This window comes from Macaca nemestrina, chromosome 18 (assembly GCF_043159975.1).
Source record: "Macaca nemestrina isolate mMacNem1 chromosome 18, mMacNem.hap1, whole genome shotgun sequence".
In the NCBI taxonomy this organism is placed as follows: Eukaryota; Metazoa; Chordata; class Mammalia; order Primates; family Cercopithecidae; genus Macaca; species Macaca nemestrina.
In genome coordinates this window covers 32,248,141-32,274,636 of record NC_092142.1, presented here as the reverse complement: position 1 = coordinate 32,274,636, position 26,496 = coordinate 32,248,141, and positions in this window count along the sequence as shown.

Here is a 26,496-nt window from a genome sequence, read left to right as displayed (position 1 = left end):
CTAGTTTTTATCTGAGAATATTTCCTTTGTCAGTATAGTCTTCAATGCGATCCAGAGTATCCCTTCTCAGATTCCCCAAAAACAGTGCCACCAAACTGCTCCATGAAAAGAACCGTGTTGCTCTGTGAGATGAACTCACAAATCACAAAACAGATTCTCACACAGTTTCTTTCTAGATTTTTTCTGAGGATATTTGCTTTTTTACCATAGGCCTCAGGCACTCTGAATCATATCTTTGCAGATTCCACAAAAATTGTGTTAGGAAACTGCTCCATAAACAGAATGGTGTTACTCTGTGAGATGAAGACACAAATCACAAAAAAGATTCTCAGAAAACTTCTTTGTAGTATTTATCTGAGGTTATTTCCTTTGTCACCACTGGCTTCAATGTGATCCAAAATATTCATTCACAGATCCACAAAAACAGTGCTTCCAAACTGCCTAATGAAAAAGAATGGTGTAACTCTGTGAGATGAATTCACACATCACAAAGTTGTTTCTCAACAAACTTCTGTCTAGTTTTCATCTGAGGATATTTCCTTTTTCAAAATCTTCCTCAATAAACTCCCTTTATCAAAATCTTCCTCAATAAACTCCCAAATATGCCATTGCAGATTCAATGAAAAAAGTGTTAGCAAACATATCAATGAAAAGAATGGTGCAACTCTGAGAGATGAACTCACACATCACAAAGCAGATTCTCAGAAGGCTTCTTTCTAGTTTTTATCTGAGGATATTTCCTCTGCCACCACAGGATTCGATGTGATCCAAATATTCCCTTCTCATACTACCCAAAAGCAGTGCTACCAAACAGATCCATGAAAAGAATTATGCAACTCTGTGAGATATATTCACAAATCACAAAGCAGTTTCTCAGAAAATTTCTTTCTAGTTTTTATCTGAGGATATTTCCTTTGTCAACATAAGCTTCAATACACTCTGAAATATCCCATTGCAGATTCCAAGAAAACAGTGTTAACAAACTGCTCAATTCAAAGTACAGTGTAACTCTGTGAGGTGAATTCACACATCACAAAGAAGTATCTCCGAAAGCTGCTTTCTAGTTTTTCTATGAGGGTATATCCTTTGTCACCATAAGCTTCATTGCACTCAGAACTATCCCTTTGCAGATTCCAAGAAAACAGTGTTAGAAAACTGCTCCATGAAAACAAAGATGTAACTCTGTGAGATGAATTCACACACTACAAAGAACTTTCTCAGAGAGCTTCTTTCTAATTTTTATCTGAGGATATTTCCTTTGTCACCATGGGCTTCAATGCAATCAAAATTATCCCTTCTCAGATTTCACAAAACAGTGCTACCAAACCAATTCAAAAAAGAATTGTTTAACTCAGTGGGATGAATTAACACATAACAAAATGGTTTCTCAGAATGCTTCTTTTTAGTTTTTGTATGAGGGTATTTCCTTTTTCACCTTAAGCTTCAAAGTGCTCTGAAATTTCCCTTTGCAGATTCCATGAAAATATTGTTAGCAAGCTACTCAATGAAAACAACAGTGTCACTCTGTGAGATGAATTCACACATCACAAAACAATTTCTCAGAAAGATTCTTTCTATTTTTTTTTCTGAGGATATTTCTTTATTCACCATAGGCTTCCATGTGTTCCAAATATCCCTTTGCAGATTCAATGAAAACAGTGTTAGCAAACTTCTCCCTGGATAGAACAGTGTAACTCTGTGAGATCAATTCATACGTCACAAAGCAGTTTCTCACAAACCTTCTTTTTAGTTTTTACCTGTGGATATTTATTTTGTCACCATAGGCTTCACTGAGAACCAAAATATCCCTCCTCAGATTCCCCAGAAGCAGTGCTACCATAATGATCCATGAAAATATTTGTGTATCTCTGTGAAATGAATTCACACATTACAAAGAAGTTTCTCACAAAGTTTCTTTCTCATTTTAATCTGAGGATATTTCAATTTTCACCATAGGCCTCAAAGCACTCCCAGATATCCATTTGCAGATTCTTCGAAAACAGTGTTAAAAAAGGAAGGTGTAACTCTATGAGATGAATTCATACATCACAAAGCAGTTTCTCATAAAGCTTCTTTCTAGCTTTTATCTGAGGATATTTTCTTTGTCACCATATTCTTCAATGCGATTCAAAATATCCCTTCTCAAATTCTCCCAAAACAGTGCTGTCAAACTGATCCATGAGAAAAATCATGTAACTCTGCGAGATGAATAAACACATCACAAAGCGGTTTCTCAGAAAACTTCTTTCTATTTTTTCTATGAGGACATATCCTATGTCACCATAAGTTTCAATGCGCTCTGGCATATCCCATTTATGATTCCAAGAAAACTGTGCTAGCAAAGTGCTCAATGAAAAGAATGGTGTAACTCTGTGAGATGAGCTCACACATCACAAAGCAGATTCCCAGAAAGTTTGTATTTGGTTTATCTATATGTCCTTTGTCACCATAAACTTCAAAGCTCTAGAAATAACAGAGTGCAGATTCCAAGAAAACAGTGTAAACAAACTGCTCAATGCAAAGTACAGTGTAACTCTGAGAGTTGAATTCGCACATCACAAAGCAGTTTCTCAGAAAGCTTTTCTAGTTTTTATTTGAGGATATTTCCTTTGTCACCGTAAGCTTCAATGCGCTCTGAAATATCAAATTGCAGATTCCAAGAAAATAGTGTTAGCAAACTGCACAATAAAAAGAACAGAGTAATTCTGTGAGATGAATTCATGCATCAAAATTAGTTTATCAGAAGCGGTCCTTCTAGTTTTTAACTCAGGATATTTCCTTTTTCACCATAGGACTCAATGCGCTCCCAAATATCCTATTGCAGATTGAATGAAAACAGGGTCAATAAACTGCTCAATGAAAAGAACCATGTAATTCTCTGAGTTGAATTCACACATCCCAAAGCAGTTTCTCAGAAACCTTCTTTCTAGTTTTTATCTGAGGATATTTCCTCTTACACTATAGGCCTCAATGCACTCCCAAATATCCCAATGCAGATTCAATGAAAACAATTTTAGCAAAGTGCTCCATGAAAAGAAAGGTGTAATTCTTTGAGATGAATTCACACATCACAATATCCTTTCTCAGGAAGTTTCTTTCTACTTTTTTTTCTGAGGATATTTCCTTTGTCACCACAGGCTTCAATACGATTCAAAATATCCCTTCTCATTTCCCTAAAAGCAGTGCTACCACTGCTTCATGAAAAGAGTCATGTATCTGTGTCAGAGGAATTAAGACATCACAAACCATTTTCTCAGAAATCTTCCTTTTAGTGTTCTTCTGAGGATATATCCTTTTACACCATAGGCCTCAATGTGCTCCCATCCTTTTGCAGATACCACGAAAGCAATGCTAGCAAACTGCTCAATGAAAAAACAGTGTAACTCTGTGACATGAATTCACACATCACAAAGCAGTTTCTCAGAAAGTTTCTTTCCAGTTTTTATCTGAGGATATTTCCTACTTCACCATAGGCCTCAAAGTGCTCCCAAATTTCCCTTTGCAGATTCCATGAAAACAGTTTTAGTAAACTTCTCCATTGTAAGAAAGGTGTAACTCTGTGTGTTGAATTCACAAGTCACAAAGCAGTTTCTGAGAAAGCTTCTTTCTAGTTTTTGTCTGAGTATATTTCCTTTGTTACCATAAGCTTCAGTGCGCTCTGAAATATCCCATTTCAGATTCCACAAAAACACTGTTAACAAACTGCTCATTGAAAAGAATGGTGTAACTCTTTGAGGTGAATTCACACATCACAAAGCAGTTTCTCAGAAAGCTTCTTTCTATTTTGTATCTGAGGATGTTTCCATTTTCCCTGAAGCCACAATATGCTCCCAAATATCCCTTTGAAGATTCCACAAAAACAGTGTTAGCAATCTGATCCATGAAACGTAATGTGTAATGCTGTGAGATGAATTCACGCATCACAACGAACTTTCTAAGAAAGCTCCTTTCTAATTTTTATATGAGAGTATTTCCTTTGTCAACATTGGCTGCAATGCAATAAAAAAAATCCCTTCTTAGATTCCCCGAAAACAGTGGTACCAAACCGATATTTGAAAAGAATCATGCAACTCTGTGAGAAGAATTAAGACATCACAAAGTGGTTTCTCAGAAAGCTTCTTTCTTGTTTTTATCCGAGGACATTTAATTTTTCACTATAGACCTCAATGCACTCCAAATATCCCGTTGCAGTTTCCACGAAAACAGTGTTAGGAAACTGCTCCATGAAAAGAAAGGTGTAACTCTTTGAGATGAATTGACACAGCACAAAGAACTTTCTCAGAAAGCTTCTTTCTATATTTTATCTGAGGATATTTCCTTTGTCACCATAGGCTTCAAAGCCACCCAATATATCCCTTCTCAGATTCCCTAAAACGAGTTAACAAACTGATCCATAAAAATAATCATTTAACTCAGTGAGATGAATTAACACATCATAAAGCAGTTTGTCAGAAAGTTTCTTTCTAGTTTTTATATGAGGGTATTTCCTTTGTCACCTTAAGCTTCAATGCCTTCCAAAGAATCCCTTCGCAGATTCCACGAATACATTGTTAGTAAACTTCTTAATGAAAAGAACTTTTAAACTCTGTAATATGAATTCACACATCACAAAGCAGTTTCTCAGAAAATTTATTTCTAATTTTTATCTGAGGATATTTACTTTTTCACTGGAGACCTCAATGCACTCCCATGTATCCTTTTGCATATTGTATGAAAACACAGTTTGCAAACTGCTCCATGAAATAACTTTGTACTCTGTTAGATTAATTCATGGATCACAAAGCAGTTTCTCAGAAAGCTTCTTTCTCATTTTTATCTGAGGTTATTTCCCTTGTCACCATAGGCTTCAATGTGATAAATATACCTTCTCTGATTCCCCAATAGCAGTGCTACCAAACTAGTACACGGAAAGAATCTGTAACTCTGTGAGATGAATTCATATATCACAAAGCAGTTTCTCAGAATGCTTCTTTCTAGTTTTTATCTGAGGATATTTCCTATTTCACCATAGGCCTCAAGGCACTCACAAATAGACTTTTGCAGATTCTAGGAAAACAGTGTTAGCAAAGTGCTCCATGAAAGGAAAAGGGTAACTCTGTGACATGAATTCACACATTGCAAAGAACTTTCTTAGAAAGTTTCTTTCTAGTTTTTATCTGTGAGTATTTGCTTTGTTTCATTATTATTATTATTATTATACTTTAAGTTCTAGGGTACATGTGCATAACATGCAGGTTTGTTACATATGTATACTTGTGCCATGTTGGTGTGCTGCACCCATCAACTCGTCAGCACCCACCAACTCATTTACATCAGGTACACTCCCAATACAATACCTCCCCTCTCCCCCATCCCCATAATAGGCCCTGGAGTGTGATGTTCCCCTTCCCGAGTCCAAGTGATCTCATTGTTCAGTTCCCACCTATGAGTGAGAACATGCAGTGTTTGGTTTTCTGTTCTTGCGATAGTTTGCTGAGAATGATGGTTTCCAGCTGCATCCATGTCCTTACAAAGGACACAAACTCATCCTTTTTATGACTGCATAGTATTCCATGGTGTATATGTTCCACATTTTCTTAATCTAGTCTGTCACTGATGGACATTTGGGTTGATTCCAAGTCTTTGCTATTGTGAATAGTGCCGTAATAAACATACGTGTACATGTGTCTTTATAGCAGCATGATTTATAATCCTTTGGCTTTATACCCGGTAATGGGATGGCTGGGTCATATGGTACTTCTAGTTCTAGATCCTTGAGGAATCGCCATACTGTTTTCCATAATGGTTGAACTAGTTTACGTCCCACCAACAGTACAAAATTGTTCCTATTTCTCCACATCCTCTCCAGTACCTGTTGTTTCCTGATTTGTTAAGGATTGCCATTCTAACTGGTGTGAGATGATATCTCATTGTGGTTTTGATTTGCATTTCTCTGATGGTCAGTGATGATGAGCATTTTTTCTTGTGACTGTTGCCTGTATGAATGTCTTCTTTTAAGAAATGGCTATTCATATCCTTTGCCCACTTTTTGATGGGGTTGTTTGTTTTTTTCTTGTACATTTGTTAGAGTTCTTTGTAGGTTTTGGATATTAGCCTTTTGCCAGATGAGTAGGTTGCAACAATTTTCTCCCATTCTGTAGGTTGCCTGTTCACTCTGATGGTAGTTTCTTTTGTTGTGCAGAAGCTCTTTAGTTTAATTAGATCCCATTTGTCAATTTCGGCTTTTGCTGCTGTTGCTTTTGGTGTTTTAGACATGAAGCCCTTGTCCATGCCTATGTCCTGAATGGTACTACATAGGTTTTCTTCTACGTTTTTTATGGTATTAGGTCTAACATGTAAGTCTCTAATCCATCTTGAATTAATTTTCGTATAAGGAGTAAGGAAAGGATCTAGTTTCAGCTTTCTACTTATGGCTAGCCAATTTTCCCAGCACCATTTATTAAATAGGGAATCCTTTCCCTGTTTCTTGTTTTTGTCAGGTTTGTCAAAGATCAGATGGCTGTAGATGTGTGGTATTATTTCTGAGAACTCGGTTCTGTTCCATTGGTCTATGTCTCTGTTTTGGTACCTGTACCATATTGTTTTGGTTACTGTAGCCTTGTATAGTTTGAAGTCAGGTAGCATGATGCCTCCAGTTTTGTTCTCTTGACTTAGCATTGTCTTGACAATGTGGGGTCTTTTTTGGTTCCATATGAACTTTAAAGCAGTTTTTTCCAATTCTGTGAATAAACTCATTGGTGGCTTGATGGAGATGGCATTGAATCTATAAATTACCTTGGGTAGCATGGCCATTTTCACGATACTGTTTCTTCCTATCCATGAGCATGGTATGTTCTTCTATTTGTTTGTGTCCTCTTTTATTTCACAGTGGTTTGTAGTTCTCCTTGAAGAGGTCCTTTACATCCCTTGTAAGTTGGATTCCTAGGTATTTTATTCTCTTTCAAGCAATTGTGAATGGAAGTTCATTCATGATTTGGTTCTCTGTTTGTCTGTTACTGGTATATAAGAATGCTTGTGATTTTTGCACATTAATTTTGTATCCTGAGACTTTGCTGAAGTTGTTTATCAGCTTAAGGAGATTTTGGGCTGAGACAATGGGATTTTCAAAATATACAATCATGTCATCTGCAAACAGGAACAACTTAACTTCTTCTTTTCCTAACTGAATTCCCTTGATTTCTTTCGCTTGCCTGATTGCCCTAGCCAAAACTTCCAACACTATGTTGAATAGGAGTGGTAAGAGAGGGCATCCCTGTCTTGTGACAGTTTTCAAAGGGAATGCTTCCAATTTTTGCCCATTTAGTATGATATTGGCTGTGGGTTTGTCATAAATAGCTCTTATTATTTTGAGATATGTTCCATTAATACCGAATTTATGGAACTTTTTAGCATGAAGGGCTGCTGAATTTTGTCAAAGGCCTTATCTGCATCTATTGAGATAATCATGCGGTTTTTGTCTTTGGTTCTGTTATATGCTGGATTACATTTATTGATTTGCGTATGTTGAACCAGCGTTGCATTCCAGGGATGAAGACCACTTGAACATGATGGATAAGCTTTTTAATGAGCTGCTGGATCTGGTTTGCCAGTATTTTATTCAGGATTTTTGCATCGATGTTGATCAGAGATATTGGTCTAAAATTCTCTTTTTTTTTGTTGTGTCTTTGCCAGGCTTTAGTATCAGGATGATGTTGGCCACATAAAATGAGTTAGGGAGAATCCCCTCTTTTTCTGTTGATTGGAATTGTTTCAGAAGGAATGGTACCAGCCCCTCCTTGTACCTCTGGTAGAATTCAGCTGTGAATCCATCTGGTCCTGGACTTTTTTTGGTTGGTAGGCTATTAATTATTACCTCAGTTTAAGAGCCTGCTGTTGGTCTATTCTGGGATTCAGCTTCTTCCTGGTTTAGTCTTAGGAGAGTGTAAATGTCCAGGAAATTATCCATTTCTTATAGATTTTCTAGTTTATTTGCATAGAGGTGTTTATAGTATTCTCTGATGGTAGTTTGTATTTCTGTGGGGTCGGTGGTGATATCCCTTTTATCATTTTTTATTGCATCTATTTGATTCTTCTGTCTTTTCTTCTTTATTCATCTTGCTAGCGGTCCATCAATTATATTGATCTTTTCAAAAAACCAACTCCTGGATTCATTCACTTTTTGGAGGGTTTTTTGTGTCTCTATCTCCTTCAGTTCTGCTCTGATCTTAGTTATTTCTTGCCTTCTGCTAGCTTTTGAATGTGTTTGCTCTTGATTCTCTAGTTCTTTTAATTGTAACGTTAGAGTGTCAACTTCAGATCTTTTCAGCTTTCTCTTGTGGCCATTTAGTACTATAAATTTCCCTCTACAGACTGCTTTAAATGTGTTCCAGAGATTCTGGCATGTTGTATCTTTGTTCTCATTGGTTTCAAAGAGCATCTTTATTTCTGCCTTCATTTCGTTATGTACCCAGTAGTCATTCAGGAGCAGGTTGCTCAGTTTCCATGTAGTTGAGTGGTTTTGATTGAGTTTCTTAGTCCTGAGTTCTAGTTTGATTGCACTGTGGTCTGAGAGACAGTTTGTTATAATTTCTGTTCTTGTACATTTGCTGAGGAGTGCTTTACTTCCAATTACGTTGTCAAGTTTGGAGTAAGTACGATGTGGTGCTGAGAAGAATGTATATTCTGTTGATTTGGGGCGGAGAGTTCTGTAGATGTCTATTAGGTTAGTTTGGTGCAGAGATGAGTTCAATTCCTGGATATCCTTGTTAACTTTCTGTCTCGTTGATCTGTCTAATGTTGACAGTGGGGTGCTGAAGTCTCCCATTATTATTGTATGGGAGTCTAAGTCTCTTTGTAAGTCTCTAAGGACTTGCTTTATGAATCTGGGTGCTCCTCTATTGGGTACATATATATTTAGGATAGTTATCTCTTCCTGTTGAATTGAACCATTTAGCATTATGTAATGGCCTTCTTTGTCTCTTTTGATCTTTGATGGTTTAAAGTCTGTTTTATCAGAGACTAGTACTGCACCCCTGCTTTTCTTTGTTCTCCATTTGCTTGGTAGATCTTCCTCCATCCCTTTATTTTGAAACTATGTGTGTCTCTGCACGTCAGATGGGTTTCCTGAATACAGCAAACTGATGGTTCTTGACTCTTTACCCAGTTTGCCAGTCTTTGTCTTTTAATTGGACTATTTAGTCCATTTACATTTAAGGTTAATATTATTATGTGTGAACTTGATCCTGTCATTATGATATTAACTGGTTATTTTGCTCGTTAGTTGATGCAGTTTCTTCCTAGCCTCGATGGTTTTTACATTTTGGCATGTTTCTGCAATGGCTGGTAATTGTTGTTCCTTTCCATATTTAGTGCTTCCTTCAGGGTCTCTTGTAAGGCAGGACTGGTGGTGATGAAATCTCTAAGCATTTGTTTATCTGTAAAGGATTTTATTTCTCCTTCACTTATGAAACAGTTTGGCTGGATATGAAATTCTCAGTTGAAAATTCTTTTCTTTAAGAATGTTGAATATTGGCCCCCACTCTCTTCTGGCTTGTAGAGTTTCTGCCGAGAGATCTGCTGTTAGTCTGATGGACTTCCCTTTGTGGGTAACCTGACCTGTCTTTCTGGCTGCCCTTAAGATTTTTTCCTTCATTTCAACTTTGGTGAATCTGACAGTTATGTGTCTTGGAGTCACTCTTCTCGAGGAATATCTTTGAGCATTCTCTGTATTTCCTGAATTTGATTGTTGGCCTGTCTTACTAGGTTGGGGAAGTTCTTCTGGATGATATCCTGAAGAGTGTTTTCCAACTTGGTTCCATTTTCCCCCTCACTTTCAGGCACCCCAGCAGATGTAGATTTTTGTCTTTTTACATAATCCCATACTTTTTGAAGGCTTTGTTCATTTTTTTCTTCTTTTTCCTTTAGACTTCTCTTCTCGCTTCATTTCATTCATTTGATCCTCAGTCGCTGATACTCTTTCTTCCAGTTGATCGAGTCGGTTACTGAAGTTTGTGCATTTCTCACGTATTTCTTGTGTCATGGTTTTTATCTCTCTCAGTTCATTTATGGTTTTCTCTGTGTTGATTATTCTAGTTATCCATTCTTCCATTCTTTTTTAAAGATTTTTAATTTCTTTGCACTGGGTATGTAATTCCTCCTGTAGCTCTGAAAAGTTTAATGGACTGAAACCTTCTCTCAACTCATCAAAATCATTCTCCATCCAGCTTTGATCCATTGCTGGTGATGAGCTGTGTTCCTTTGGAGGGGAAGATGTGCTCTTACTTTTTGAATTTCCAGCTTTTCTGCCCTGCTTTTTCCCCATCTTTGTGGTTTTATCTGCCTCTGGTCTTTGATGATGGTGATGTACTGATGGGGGTTTTGACATAGGTATCCTTCCTGTTTGTCAGTTTTCCTTCTAACAGTGAGGACCCTCAGCTGTAGGTGTGTTGGAGATTGCATGAGGTCCACTCCAGACCCTGTTTGCCTGGGTATCAGCAGCAGAGGCTGCAGAAGACAGAAAATTGCTGAACAGTGAGTGTACCTGTCTAATTCTTGCTTTGGAAGTTTCCTCTCAGGGGTGTGCCCCACCGTATGAGGTGTGGGGTGTTGGTCTGCCCCTAGTGGGGGATGTCTCCCAGTTAGGCTACTCAGGGGTCAGGGACCCACTTGAGCAGGCAGTCTGTCCATTCTCAGATCTCATCCTCCATGTTGGGAGATCCACTGCTCTCTTCAAAGCTGTCAGACAGAGTCATCTGCATCTTCAGAGGTTTCTGTTGCTTATTTTTGTTGTTGTTGTTTAGCTGTGCTCTGTCCCCAGAGGTGGAGTCTACAGAGACAGGCAGACCTCCTTGAGCTACTGTGGGCTCCACCCAATTCGAGCTTCCCAGTGGCTTTGTTTACCTACTTAAGCCTCAGCAATGGCGGGCGCCCCTCCCCCAGTCTCGTTGTTGCCTTGCCGATAGGTCGCAGACTGCTGTGCTAGCAATGAGGGAGGCTCTGTGGGCATGGGACCCTCCCGGCCAGTTGTGGGATATAATTTCCTGGTGTGTCCGTTTGCTAAGACCCTTGGTAAAGCGCAGTATTGGGGTGGGAGTTACCCGATTTTCCAGGTGTTGTGTGTCTCAGTTCCCCTGGCTAGGAAGAGGGATTCTCTTCCCCCTTGCACTTCCCAGGTGAGGTGATGCCTCATCCCACTTCAGCTTTCACTGGTCAGGCTGCAGCAGCTGACCAGCACCGATTGTTCAGCACTCGCTAGTGAGATGAACCCAGTACTTCAGTTGAAAATGCAGAAATCACCTGTCTTCTGTGTCGCTCGCCCTGGGAGCTGGAGACTGGAGCTGATCCTATTTGGTCATCTTGCTCCATCCCTGAGTATTTGCTTTGTAACCATAGGCAGCAATGCGATCCAAAATATCGTTTATCAGAGTCCCCAATAACAGTGCTATCAAACTGATATATGAAAGGAATCGTGTAATTCTCTGAGATGAATTATCATATAAAAAAGAGGTTTCTCAGAAAGCTTCATTCTAGTTTTCTCTGTGGATATTTCCTGTGGCACCATAACCTTCAAACCGTTCTGAAATATTCCATTGTAGATCCCAGGAATACAGTGTTAGAAAACTGCTGAACATAAAGAACAGTGTAACCCTGTGAGATGAATTCACACATCAGAAAGTGGTTTCTCAGCAATATTCTTTCTAGTTCTTATATGATGGTATTTCCTTTGTCACCATAAGTTTCAAAGTACTCCGAAATATACTTTTGCAGGGTCCAGGAAAACAGTGTTAGCAAACTGCTCAATGAAAAAAACAGTGTAACTCTGCAGGATGTATTCACACACCACAAAGCAGTTTCTCAGAAAACTTCTTTCAAGTTTTTATATGAGGATATTTCCTTTGTCACCATAGACTTCAATGTGATCCAAAGTATCCCTTCTCAGATTCCCCAAAAACAGTGCTACCAAACTGATTCTTGAAAACAGTCATGTAACTCTGTGAGATGAATTCACACATCACATACCAGTTTCTCAGAAAATACCTTTCTTTTTTATCTATGAGGATATTTCCATTGTCACCATAAGCTTCAATGCGATAAGACATATCGGAGTGCAGATTCTATGAAAACAGTGTAAACAAACTGCTCAATGCAAAGAACAGTGTAACTCTGTGAGTTGAATTCACACATCACACAGAAGTTTCTCAGAAACCTTCCTTCTAGTTTTTATCTGAGGATATTTCCTTTCTCACTGTAGGGCTCAATGCACTCCCAGATATTCCTTTGCCAATTGCACGAAAACTGTTAGCAAGTTGCTCCATGATAACAGAGGTGTAACTCTGTGAGACAAATTCACATATCACAAAGAACTTTCTCAGAAAGCATCTTTCTAATTTTTATCTGAGGATATTACCTTTGTCACTATAGGCTTCAATGCAATCCAAAATATCCCTTCTCAGATTACCAAAAAACAGTGAAACCAAACTGATCCATGAAAAGAATCTTGTATCTCTGTGAGATGAATTATTACATCACAAAGTGGTTTCTCAGAAAGCTTGTTTCTAATTTTTATATCATCTGAAATATCAGATTGTAGATTGTAAGAAAACAGTGTTAACAAACTGCTCAATGAAAAGAACTGTGTAACTCTATGAAATGAAATCCTGCATCAAAAAGGATTTTCTCAGAAAGCTTGTTTCTAGTTTTTACCTCAGGATATTTCTTTTTCACTGTAGGCCTCAATGCCCTCCCAAATATACCTTTGCAGATTTCACGAAAACAGTGTTAGAAAAATGCTTCATGAATGGAAAGGTCTAACTCTCAGATGAATTCACACATCACAAAGAATTTTCTCAGAAAACTTCTTTCTAGATTTTTTCTGAGGAGATTTCCTTTGTCACCATAGGCTTCAAAGCACTCCCAAATATCCTATTGTAGATTAAACAAAAACAATGTCATGAAACTACTCAATGAAAAGAACCGTGTAATTCTTTGAGATGAACTCACACATCGCAAAGCAGTTTCTCAGAAAGCTTCCTTATAGTTTTTATCTGAGGGTATTTTCTTTTACACTATTGGCCTCAATTCGCTCCCAAATGTCCCATTGCAGATCCTATGAAAACACTTTTTGTAAACTGCTCCATGAAAAGAAAGGTGTAACATTGTGAGATGGATTCACACATCACAAAGTACTTTCTCAGAAAGCTTCTTTCCAGTTTTTATCTGAGAATATTTCCTTTTCCACCCTAGGTTTTGATGTGATCCAAAATATCCCTTCTCAGATTCACCAAAAACAAAGCTACTAATCTGTTCCATGAAAATGATCGTGTAACTCCATGGGATGAATTCACAAATCAAAAAGCACTTTCTCAGAAAGCTTCTTTCTATTTTTTGTCTGAGAATATTTCCTATGTCAACATAAGTTTCAATGTGCTCAGAAATATCCCATTGGAGATTCCAAGAAAACAGTGTAAGCAAACTGCTCCATGAAAAGGACAGTGTAACTCTGTGAGATGAATTCACACATCACAAAGAAGTTTCTCAGAAAGTTTCCTTCCAGGTTTTGCTGAGGATATTTCCTTTCTCACCGTAGGCTTCAATGCACTGTCAAATATTCCTTTCTGCATCGGTATTCCACTAAATCAGCATAAGCAAACAGTTCCATGAAAATTGAGGTGTAACTCTGTGAGATGATTTCACACAAAACAAAGTCCTTTCTCAGGAAGCTTCTATCTACCTTTTGCCTGAGGATATTTCCTTTGTCACCATAGGCTTCAATGCGATCCAAAGTATCCCTTCTCAGATTCCCCAAAACAGTGCTACCAAACTGCTCCAAAAAACAATCGTGCAACTCTGTGAGATGAATTAACACATCACAAAGAGGTTTCTCAGACAGCTTCCTTCTAGTTTTTATCTGAGGATATTTCATTTTTCACCATAGGCCTCAATGTGCTCCCATATACCCCTTTGCAGACACCTTGAAAACAGTGTTAGCAAACTTATCAATGAAAAGAACAGTATAACTCGGTGAGATGAACTCATACATCTCAAACAAGTTTCTCAGAAAGCTTCTTTCTAGTTTTTATCTGAGGATATTTCTTATTTCACCATGGGCCTCAAGGTCCTCCCAAATATTCCTATGCAGATTCTACAAAATCAGTGTTAGTAAAGTGCTCCAAGAAAATAGAGGTGCAATTCCATGAGATGAATTCACAAATCACAAAGCAGTTTCTCAGACAGCTTCTTTCTAGTTTTTGTCTGAGGATATTTCCTTTGTCAACATAAACTTCAATGTGCTCTGAAATATCCCATTGCAGATTTCAAGAAAACAGTGTTAGCCAACTGCTTCATGAAAAGAACAATGTAACTCTGTGAGATGCATTCACACATCACAAAGCAGATTCTCAGAAAGCTTCTTTTTGTTTTTGTCTGAAGATATGTCCTTTTTCACTATAGGCTTCAGGGCGCTCCAAAATATATTATTGCAGATTCCACAAAAACAGTGTTATCAAACTGCTCCATGAAAAGCTAGATGTAGCTCTTTGGAATGAACTCACACATCACAAATAACTTTCTCAGAAAGCTTCTTTCTAGTTTTTATCTGTGGATATTTCCCTTGTCAACATAGGCTTCAAAGTGATCTAAAATATCTCTTTTCAGTTTCCCCAAGAACAGTGCTACCAAACTGATATACAAAAAGAGAGGTGTAACTCCGTGATATGAATTCACAATTCACAAAGTAAAAAAGGTTTTTTCTACTTTTTGTATGAGGATATTTTCCCTGTCACCAAAAGCTTCAATGCGTTCTGCAATATCCCATTGCACATTCCAATGAAACAGTGTTTGCAATCTGTTCCATGAAAAGAACAGTCTTACCCAGTGAGATGAACACACACATCACAAGGAAGTTATTCAGAAATTTCTTTTTGTTTTTTATCTGAGGATATTTCCTTTGTCACCATAAGCTTCAATGTGATCCAAAATATCCTTTCTCAGATTCCCCAAAAACAGTGCTACAAAACTGATCCATGAAAAGAATCGTGTAACCCAGTGAGATGAATTAGCACAAGACAAAATGGTTTCTCAGAAAACTTCTTTCCAGTTTTTATATGAGGGCATTTCCTTTGCCAACATAAGCTTAAAATGCCCTCCGAGATATCCCATTGCAGATTCCAAGAAAATAGTGTTAGCAAACCACTCAAAAAAAGAACAGAGTAACTCTGTACAGTGAACTCACACATCACAAAGAAGTTTCTCAGAAACTTGCTTTCTAGTTTTTATCTGACGATATTTCCTTTATCACTATAGGCCTCAACACACTCCAACCAGTGCTAGCAAACTGCTCCATGAAAAAAAGGTGTAACTCTGTGAGGTGGATTAACACATCACAAAGAAGTTTCTCAGAAAGCTTTTTGGCTTCATCTGAGGATATTTCCTTTGTCACCATAGGCTTCAATGTGCTCCCAAATATCCTATTGCAGATTCCACCAGAAAAGTGTTATCAAATTGCTCAATGAAATGAATGGTATAACTCTGTGAGATGAATTCACACATCACAAAGCAGTTTATCTGAAAGTTTCTTTCTAGTTTTTATCTGAAGATATTTCCATTTACACTATAGGCCTGAATGCACTCCCAAATATCACTTTGCAGATTCCATGAAAACACTGTTAGCAAACTGCTGCATGAAAAGAATGGTGAAACTCTGTGAGATGAATTCATATGTCACTAAGGGCTTTCTCAGAAGCATCTTTCTACTTTTTAAATGAGATTATTCCCTTTGTCACCATGGACTTGAATGTGATACATAATATCCCTTCTCAGATTCCCTGAAAACAATGCTACCAAACTGTTTAATGATAAGAATCGTGTAACTCTGTGAGATGAATTCACAAATAACAAAGCAGTTTCTCAGAAAATTCTTTCTAGTTTTTATCTAAGTATATTTCCTTTTTCACTATAGGCCTCATTGCACTCGCAACTTTCTCAGAAAGCTTCTTTCTACTTTTTGTATCAGATTATTTCCTTTGTCACCTTGGGCTTCAATGTGATCCATAATATCCCTTCTCAGATTCCCCAAAAACAATGCTTCCAAACTGCTCCGTGGAAAAAATCGTGGAACTCTGTGAGATGAATTCACAAATCACAAAGCAGTTTCTCAGAAAGCTTCTTTCTAATTTTTATCTCAGTATATACCCTTTTAAGCTGTAGACCTCAATGAGCTCCCAAATATCCCTTTGCAAATTCCAAGAAAACAGTGTTAGCAAGCTGCTCCATGAAAAAAAAATTGTAACTATGTGAGATGAATTCATATATCACAAAGAAGTTTCTGAGAAAGCTTCTGTCAATTTTTTATCTGATTATATGTCCTTTGTCACCATAGACTTCAATGTGATATAAAATATCCCTTCACAGATTCCCTAAAAACAGTGCTACCAAACTACTCCATGAAAAGAAAGGTGGAACTCTCCGAGTTGAATTCAAAAATCACAAAGATGTTTCTCAGAAAGCTTCTTTCTAGTTTTTGTCTGAGTATATTTCCTTTGTCACCATAAGCTAGAATGCACTCTGAAATATCCCATTGCTGAATCCAAGAAAACAGTGTTAGCAAACTGATCAATGTAAAGAACAGTGTAAATTTGTGAGAAGAATTCACACATCACAAAGCAGTTTCTCAGAAAGTTTTTGGTTTTTACTCTGAGGATATTTCCTTTGTCACCATTCGCTTCAATGCACTCCCAAATATCCTATTTCACATTCCATGAAAACAGTGTTATCAGACTGCCCAATGAAAACAACAGTGTATCTCTGTAGATGAATTCACCCACCTGAAATTAGTTTCTAGGAATGCTTCTTTCGGGTTTTTAGCTGAGGATATCTCCTTTTACACCGTACGCCTCAATGAGCTCCCATACATCACTTTGCAGATTCCACAAAAACAGTATTTGAAAACTGTTCCATGAAAAGAAAGGTGTAACTCTGTGAGATGAATTCACACATCACCACGAACTTTCTCAGAAAGTTTCTTCCTTGTTTTTATTAGAAGATATTTATTTTTTCACCGTAGACTTCAATGCGATAAGAAAATCCCTTCTCAGATTCCCCAAAAACAGTGCTACAAAACTGCACCATGAAAATAATGGTGTAACTCTGTGAGATAAATTCACACATCACAAAGCAGTTTCTCAGAAATCTTCTTTCTAGTTTTTATCTGAGAATATTTCCTTTATCACCATTGGCCTCTATGTGCTCTGTAATATCCCATTGCAGATTCCACGAAAAAAGTGTTAGCAAACTTCTCAATGAAAAGAACGGTGTAACTCTGTGAGATGAATTCTCACCTCACAAGTAAGTTTTTCAGAAAGTTTCTTTCTAGATTTTATCTGAGGATATATCGTTTATCACCATAGTCGTCCTTGTGATTAAAATTATCCCTTCTCAGATCCACAAAAACAGTGCTACCAAAATGCTCCATGAAAAGAATCACGTAACTCTGTGAGATGTATTCACAAATAACAAAACAATTTGTCAGAAAGCATCTTTCTAGTTTTTGAGTAAGAATATTTCCTTTTTCACCATTTGCCTCAATGCACTTTTGAATATTCCTTTGCAAATTCCATGAAAATAATGTTAGCACACTGCTCCATGGAAAGCAAGCTGTAAGTTTGTGAGGTGAATTCAAACATTGGAAAGTTGTTTCTTAGAAAACTTCTTGTTGGTTGTTGTCTGAGGATATTTCATTTGCCACCATAGGCTTCAATGTTCTCTCAGATATCCCTTCTCAAACACCACAAATACTGTGATGCCAAAGTGTTCCCTCAACAGACACATTTAGCTCTATGAGATGAATGCACACATCACAAAGGAGTTTCTCTAAAAGGCTCTTTCTAGTTTTTATCTCAGGTTATTTCCTTTTTCATTATAATCCTTAATGTGATCCCGAGTATCCCTTTGCAGATTAAACCAAAAAAAGTGTTAGCAAACTTCTCTATGAAAAGAAAAGTGTTACTCAGTGAGGGAAATTCACACATCACAAAGAAGTTTCACAGAAAGCTTCTTTTTGGTTTTTAACTGAGCTTATTTTGTTTTTCACCAAAGGCTTCAATGCACTCCAAAATATCCTCTTGTAGATTCCACGAAAAGAGTGTTATCAAACTGCTCCAAGAAAAGAAAGGTGTAACTCTTTGAGATAATTTTACACATCACAAAGAAGTTTATCAAAAAGCTTCTTTTAAGTTTAAGTTCTTTTAAGTTTAAGTTTAAGTTCTTTTAAGTTTAAGTTTAAGTTTTAAGTTTAAGTTTTAAGTTAAGTTTTAAGTTTCCTTTGTCACCTTAGTCTTTAATGCACTCCAAAATATCTCTTCTCAGATTGCCCAAAAACAGTGCTACCAAATTGCTGTATGAAAAGAATGGTGTAACTTTGGGAATTGAAATTACAAACCACAAAGTAGTTTCTCAGAAAACTTCTTTCTAGCTTTTATCTGAGGAAATTTCCTTATTCACCATGTTGCTCAATGCACTCCAGAATATCGCATCCAAGATTCCATGAAAAAAGTGTTAGCAAACCTCTCAATGAAAAAAATGGTGTAACTCTGTGAGATGAATTCACACAACACAAATAAGTTTCTCAGAAACTTTCTTTCTAGATTTCATCTGAGGATATTTCCTTTGTCAACACAGGCTTCAATGTGATCCAGAATATCCCTACTCAGATTCCCCAAGAAGAGGTCTACCAACTACTCCATGAAAGGAATCATGTAACTTTGTGAAATGAATTCACAAATCACAAAGCAACTACTCAGAAACCTTCTTTCTAGCTTTCTCTGAGGGTATTTCTTTTATCACCATTTGCCACAATGCACACGCGAACAGCTGCTTGCAGATTCCACGAAAATAATGTTAGCAAACTGCTCCATTAAAAGAAATGTGTAAATCTGTGAGATGAATTCACACATCACAAAGCAGTTTTTGCAGAAAGCTTCTTTTTGGTTTTAGTCTGAGTATATTTAATTTGTCAACATAGGCTTAAAAGCACTCCCAAATATCCTATTGCACATTCCAGGAATAGTGTTATCACACTGTTCATTGAAAACAGCAATGTAACTCTGTTAGATGAATTCACAGAAAGATTATTTCTCAGAATGCTTCTTTCTTGTTTTTATCTGAGGATACTTGCTAGGCCTCAAAGTGTTCCCAAATATCCCTTTCCAAATTCCACAAAAACAGTATTAGCAAACTCCTCCATGAAAAGAAAAGTGTAACTCTGTGAGATGAATTCACACATCACAAAACTTTCTCAGAAAACTTTTTTCTAGTTTTTATCTGAGGATATTTCCTTTTTCACCATAGGCTTCAAGGTGATCAAAACTATCCATTCTCAGATTCCCCAAAAACAGTGCTACCAAACTGATCCAAGAAATGAATCATGTAACTCTGTGAGATGAATTCAAAAATTACAAAGCAGCTTCTCAGAAAGTTTCCTTCTAGTTTTTATCTGAGGATATTTCCTTTGTCACCATAGGCTTCAATGCAAAATATCCCTTCTTAGATTCCCCAAAAACAGTGTTACCAAACTGCACCATGAAAAGAATCATGTAATTCTGTGAAATGAAATCACACATCACAAAGCGTTTTCTCAGAACCTTTCTTTGTAGTTTTTACATGAGGATATTTCCTTTGTCACCTTATATTTCAATGCACTCTGAAATATCCCTTTGCAGATTCCATGAAAACAGAGTTAGGAATCTGCTCATTGAAAAGAACCGTGTAACTCTGTTAGATGAATTCACACATCATAAAGGAGTTTCTCAGAAAACTTCTTTATGTTTTTTTTTTTTTCCTGAGGACATTTTCTTTTTCACCATAGGTGTCAATGTGCTCCCAAAAATACCTTTGAAGATTTCATGAAAACAATGTTAGCAAACTACTCAATGAAAAGAATGGCGTAACTCTGAGATGAATTCACACATCACAAACAGTTTCTCATAAATATCTTTCTAGTTTATATCTGTGGATAATTAATGTTTCAAGATAGGCCTCAATGGGCTCCCAAATATCCTTTTGCAGTTTCCATGAAAACAGTGTTAGAAAACTGCTCCCTGAAAAGATAGCTGTAACTATGTCACATGAATTCATGCATCACAAAGAACTTTCTCAGAAAGCTTCTTTCTAATTTTTATCTGAGGATATTTCCTTTGACACCATTGGCTTCAATGCGATTTAAAATATCCCCTCTCATATTACCCAAAAGCAGTGGTACCAAACTACTCCATGAAAAGAATCGTGTAACTCTGTGAGATTAATTCACAAATCACAAAGGAGTTTCTCAGAAAGCTTCTTTGTATCTATTTCCTGAGGATATTTCTTTGTCACCCTAAGCTTCAATGTGCTCTGAAATATCTCATTGCAGATTCCAAGAAAACAGTGTTAGTAAACAGCTTAATGAAATGAACAGTGTAACTCTGTGAGATCAATACACACCACAAAGCAGTCTCTCAGAAAGCTTCTTTTTGGTTTTCATCTGAGGATATTTACTTTTCACCATTGGCTTCAATGCATTCCCAAATATCCCTTTGCAGATTCCATGAAAACAGTGTTAGCAAACTGCTCAGTGAAAGGAATTCAACACTGTAAGATGAATTCACACATCATGAAGAAGTTTCTCAGAAGCTTCTGTCTAGCTTTTCTCTGAAGATATTTCCTTTCTCAATATAGACTTCAATGTAATCCAAAATATCCCTTCTCAGATTCCCCAAAAACAGGGCCACCAAGCTAATCCAAGAAAAGAAAGGTATAATTCTGTGAAATGAATTCACAAATCACAAAACAATTTCTCATGAAACTTCCCTCTAGTTTTTTTCTGAGGATATTTCCATTGTCACCATAAGCTTCAATACGCTCCGAAATATCTCACTGTAGATTCCAAGAAAACAGTGTTAGTGAACTGCTCAATGAAACGAACACTGTAACTCTATGAGTTCAATTCACACCTCACATAGCAGTCTCTCAGAAAGCTTCTTTCTGGTTTTTACCTGAGGATATTTCTTTTGTTACCATAGGCTTCAATGTGTTCCCAATGTGTTAGCAAACTACTCAATGAACTGAACGGTGTAACTGTGAGATGAATTCACACATCACAAATCAGTTTGTTAGAAAGCTTCTTTCTACTTTTTATCTGTGGATACTTCCTTTTTTAAGAAAGGCCTCAATGCACTCCCAAATATCCATTTGCAAATTCCACAAAAAGAGTTTTAACAAACTGCTCCGTGAAAAGAACGCTGTAACTCTGTGAGCTGTGTTCACACACCACCAAGTGCTTTCACAGAAAGCTTCTTGCTAGTTTTTATCTGAGGATATTTCTTTTGACACCATAGGCTTCAATGTGATCCAAAATATCCCTTCTTAGATACCCAAAAAGCAGTGCTACGAAACTGCTTCATGAAAAGCATCTTGTAACTCTGTGACATGAATTCACACATCACAAAGGGTTTCCTCAGAAACCTTCTTTCTAGTTTTAACGTGAGAGTATTTCGTTTTTCACCTTACGTTTCAATGTGCTCTGAAATATCCCTTTGCAGATTCCATGAAAGAAGTGTTAGCAAACTGTTCGTTGAAAAGAACCATGTAACTCTGTGAGATGAATTCACACATCACAAAGCAGTTTCTCAGAAAGCTTCTTTCTTGTTTTTATCTTAGGATATTTCATTTTTCATCATAGGCCTCAATGCGCTCCCATATATCCCTTTGCAGATTCCATGAAAACAGTGTTAGCAAACTAAAATGAATGAATGATATAACTCTGTGAAATGAATTCACAAGACACGAAGCAGTTTCTCAGAAAACTTCTTTCCAGTTTTTATCTGTGGATACTTCCTTTTTCAAGATAGGCCTCAATGTGTTCCCAAATATTCCTCTGCAGATTCCACGAAAACAGTCTTAGCAAACTATTCAATGAATAGATGGTGTAACTCTGTGAGATGAATTCACATGACACGAAGCAGTTTCTCAGAAAACTTCTTTCTAGTATTTATCTGTGGATACTTCCTTTTTTCAAGATAGACCTCAATGCACTCCCAAATATCCCTCTGCAGTTTCCACGAAAACAGTGTTAGCAACCTGCTCCATGAAAAGAAATCTGTAATTCCTTGAGATCAATTCACATATCACAAAGAATTTTCTCAGAAACCTTCTTCTTAGTTTTTAACTAAGGATATTTCCTTTGTCACCATAGGCTTCATTGCAATCCAAAATATACCTTCTCAGATTCCTCAAAAACAGTACTACCAAACTGCGTCACAAAGAAAATCCTGTAACTCTGTGAGAAGAATTCACACATCACAAAGCGATTCCTCAGAAACCGTCTTTCTAGTTTTTACTTGACGCTATGTCCTTTCTCACCCTAAGCTTCAATGCACTCTGAAATATCTCGTTGCAGATTCCAAGAAAACAGTGTTAGTAAGCTGCTCAATTAAAAGAACAGTGTAATTCTGTGAGATCAATTCGCACATCACAAAGCAGTCTCTCAGAAAGTTTCTTTTTGGTTTTTATCTGAGGATACTTCCTTTTTCACCATAGGCTTGAATGTACCCCCAAAAATCCCTTGGCAGATTCCATGAAAACAGTGTTAGAAAACTGCTCCATGAAAAGAATTCAACATTATGAGTTGAATTCACACATCATGAAGAAGTTTCTCAGAAAGCTTCTGTCTAGTTTTTATCTGAGGATATTTCCTTTGTCGATATAAGCTTCAATGTAACCCTAAGTATCCCTTCTCAGATTCCCCAAAAACAGTGCTATCGAGCTAATCCAAGAAAAGATAGGTGTAACTCTGTGAGATGAATTCACAAATCAGTTTTTCAGGAAGCTTCATTCTAGTTTTTGTCTGAGGATATTTCCTTTGTCACCATAAGGTTCACTGTGCTCTGAAATATCCCATTGCAGAGTCCAAGAAAATAATGTTAGCACAGTGTTCACTGAAAAGTAGAGTGTAACTGTCTGAGATGAGTTCACGCATCACAAAGCAGTTTCTCAGAAAGATTCCTTTTGGTTTTTATCTGAGGATATTTCCTCGGTCACCATAGTTTTCAAAGCTCTCCCAAATATCCTATTGCAGATTTCATGAAATCAGTGTTAACAAAGTGCTCAATGAAAAGAACGCTGAAAATCTGTGAGATGAATTCACACATCACAAAGCAGTTTCTCAGAAAGCTTCTTTCTAGTTTTTATGAGAGGATATTCCCTTTTTCATCATAAGCCTCATTGTGCTCCCAAATATTCCTTTGAAGATTCCACGAAAACAGTGTTAGCAAACTGCTCCATCAAAAGAAAGGTGTAACACTGTGAGATGAATTCACACATCACAAAGAAATTTATCAAAAAGATTCTTCCTAGTTTTTATCTGAGGATATTTCATTTATCACCATAGGCTTTAATGCGATCCAAAATATCCCTTCTCAGATTTCCCAATAACAGTGTCACCAAACTGCTGCATGAAAACAATCATGTAACTCTGAAAGATGAATTTACACATCACAAAGCGTTTTCTCAGAAACCATTTTTCTAGTTTTTACATGAGGATATTTACTTTGTCACCTTAAATTGCAGTGCACTCCAAAATATCCATTGCAGATTCCATGAACACAGTGTTAGGAAACTGCTCATTGAAAAGAACGTATAACTCTGTGAGATGAAGTCACACATAACAAAGTAGTTTCACAGAAAGCTTTTTTCTAGTTTTTTTCTGAAGGAATTTCCTTTTTCACTATACCCCTCAATGGGCTCCCATATATCCCTTTGCAGATTCCATGTAAACAGTGTGAGCAAACTGCTCTGTGAAAAGAAAGGTGTAACTCTGTGAGATAAAATCACACATAAGAAAGAAGTTTCTCAGAAAGCTTCCTTTTGGTTTTTGTCTGAGGATATTTCCTCCATCACCATAGGCTTCAATACACTCCCAAATATTTTATTGCAGATTCCATGAAAAGAGTGTTATCAAACTGCTCATTGAAAAGAATTGTGTAACTCTGTGAGATGAATTCACAAATCACAAAGCAGTTCCTCAGAAAGCCCCTTCTAGTTTTTTTTTCTGATGGTATTTCCTTTTTCATTGTAGGTTTCAAATTGCTCCCAAATATCCCTTTCCATATTACACAAAAACAGTGTTAGCTAACTGCTTCTTGAAAAGAAAGATATAACTTTCTGAGATAAAATCTCACATGACAAAGAACTTTCTCAGAAAGTTTCTTTCTAGTGTTTATATGAGGATATTACCTTTGTCACCATAGGCTTCAATGCCATTCAAAATATCCCTTCTCAGATTCCCCAAAAACAGTGCATCCAAATGATCCACGAAAAGAATTGTGCAAATCTTTGAGAGGAATTGACACATCAAAAAGCAGTTTCTCAGAATGCTTCCTTCTCATTTTATCTAAGGATATTTCCTTTTTCACTATATTCCTCAATGTGCTCCCAAATATCCCTTTGCAGATTCCATGGAAACAGTGTTAGGAAACTGCTGCATGAAAAGAAAGATGTAACTTTGTGAGATGAATTCACAAATCACCAGGAAATTTCTCAAGAAACCTCTTTTTGGTTTTTATCTGAGGTTATTTTCTTTGTCACCATAGGCTTCAAAGGCATTCAAAATATCGCTTCTCAGATTCCCCAAAAACAGTACTACCAAACTGCTCCATGAAAACAGTTGTGTAACTCTGTAAGATGAATTCACATATAAGAAAATTGTTTCTCAGAAAGCTTCCTTCTCGTTTTTAACTGAGTATATTTCCTTTTTCACCGTTTTCCTCAATGTGCTCCCAAATATTTCATTTCAGATTAAACGAAAAAATTGGTAGCAAACTGATCAATGAAAAGAAGGGTGTAATTCTGTGAGATGAATTCCCACATTGCAAGGAACTTTCTCAGAAAGCTTCTTTTTGATTTTTATCTGAGGATGTTTCCTTTGTCAACATTGGCTTCAATGTGCTCCCAAATATAATATGTCAGATTCAATGAAAACAGTGTCATCAAACTGCTCAATTAAAAGAACAGTGGAACTCTGTGAGATGAATTCAAACACCACAACGCAGTTTCACAGAAAACTTCTTTCTTGTTTTTATATGAGGATATTTCCCTTTTCACTATAAGCCTCAACGTGCTCCCAAATATCCCTTTGCAGATTCCATGAAAACAGTGTCAGAAAACTGCTCCATTAAAAGAAAGGTGTAACACTGTGAGATGAATTCACACATCACAAAGAACATTCTCAGGCAGTTTTTTCTAGTTTTTATCTGAGGATATTTCCTTTGTCACCATAGGCTACAATGCAATTAAAAATATCCCTTTTCAGATTCCTGAAAAACAGTGACACCAAACTGATCCATGAAAAGAATCATGCAATTCAGTGAGATGAATTAACACATCACAAAGCAGCTTCTTCTAAAGCGTCTTTCTAGTATTTATCTGAGGATATTTCCTGTGTCACCATAAGATTCAATGCGCTCTGAAATATCCCATTCCAGATTCCAAGAAAACAGTGTTAGCAAACTGCTCCATGAGGAGAACAGTGTAACCCTGTGAGATGAATTCACACATCACAAAGCAGTTTCTCAGAAAGCTTCTTTCTAGTTTTTATCTGAGGATATGTCCTTTTTCACCATAGGACTCAATGCGCTCCCAAATATCCCTTTGCAGATTCCACGAAAAGACTGGAATCTGCTCCATAGAAAGAACAGTTTAACTCTGTGAAATGAATTCATAAATCACAAAGAAGTTTCTCAGAAATGTTCTTTCTAGTTTTTATCTGAGGATATTTCCTTTGTCTCCATAGACCCGAATGTGATCCAAAATATCCCATCTCAGATTCTCCCAAAATAGTGCTAATAAACTTTTCCATGAAAAGGTTGATGTAATGCTGTGAGGTGATTTCACAAATCACAGAGCAGTTTCTAAGAAGGCTTGTTTTTAGTTTTTGTCTGAGGAAATTTCCTTTTTCCCCATAAGCTTCAATGTGCTCTGAAATGTCCCATTGCAAATTCCAAGAAATCAGTGTTAGCAAACTCCTCAATGAAAAGAACAGTGTAATTCTGTGAGATGAATTTTCACATAACAAAACAGTTACTCAGAAAGCATATTTTTGTTTTTATCTGAGGATATTTCCTTTGTCACCATAAATTTCAATTCACTCCCCAAAATCCTATTGCAGAGTCCTCAAAAACAGTGTTATCAAACTGCTCAATGACAAGAACATTGTAACTCTGTGAGATTAATTCACCCATAACAAAGCAATTTCTCAGAAAGCCTCTGTCTAGTTTTTCTCTGAGGATATCTCCTTTATCATTACAGCCCTCAATGAGCTCCCAAATATCCCTTTGCAGATTCCATGAAAACAGTGCTAACACACAGCTCCAAGACAAAAAAGGTGTAACTCTGTGAGATGAATACAGACATCACAAAGAAGGTTGTCAGAAAGGTTCTTTATGGTTTTTATCTGAAATTAATTCCTTTGTCACCATAGGCTTCAAAGCAATC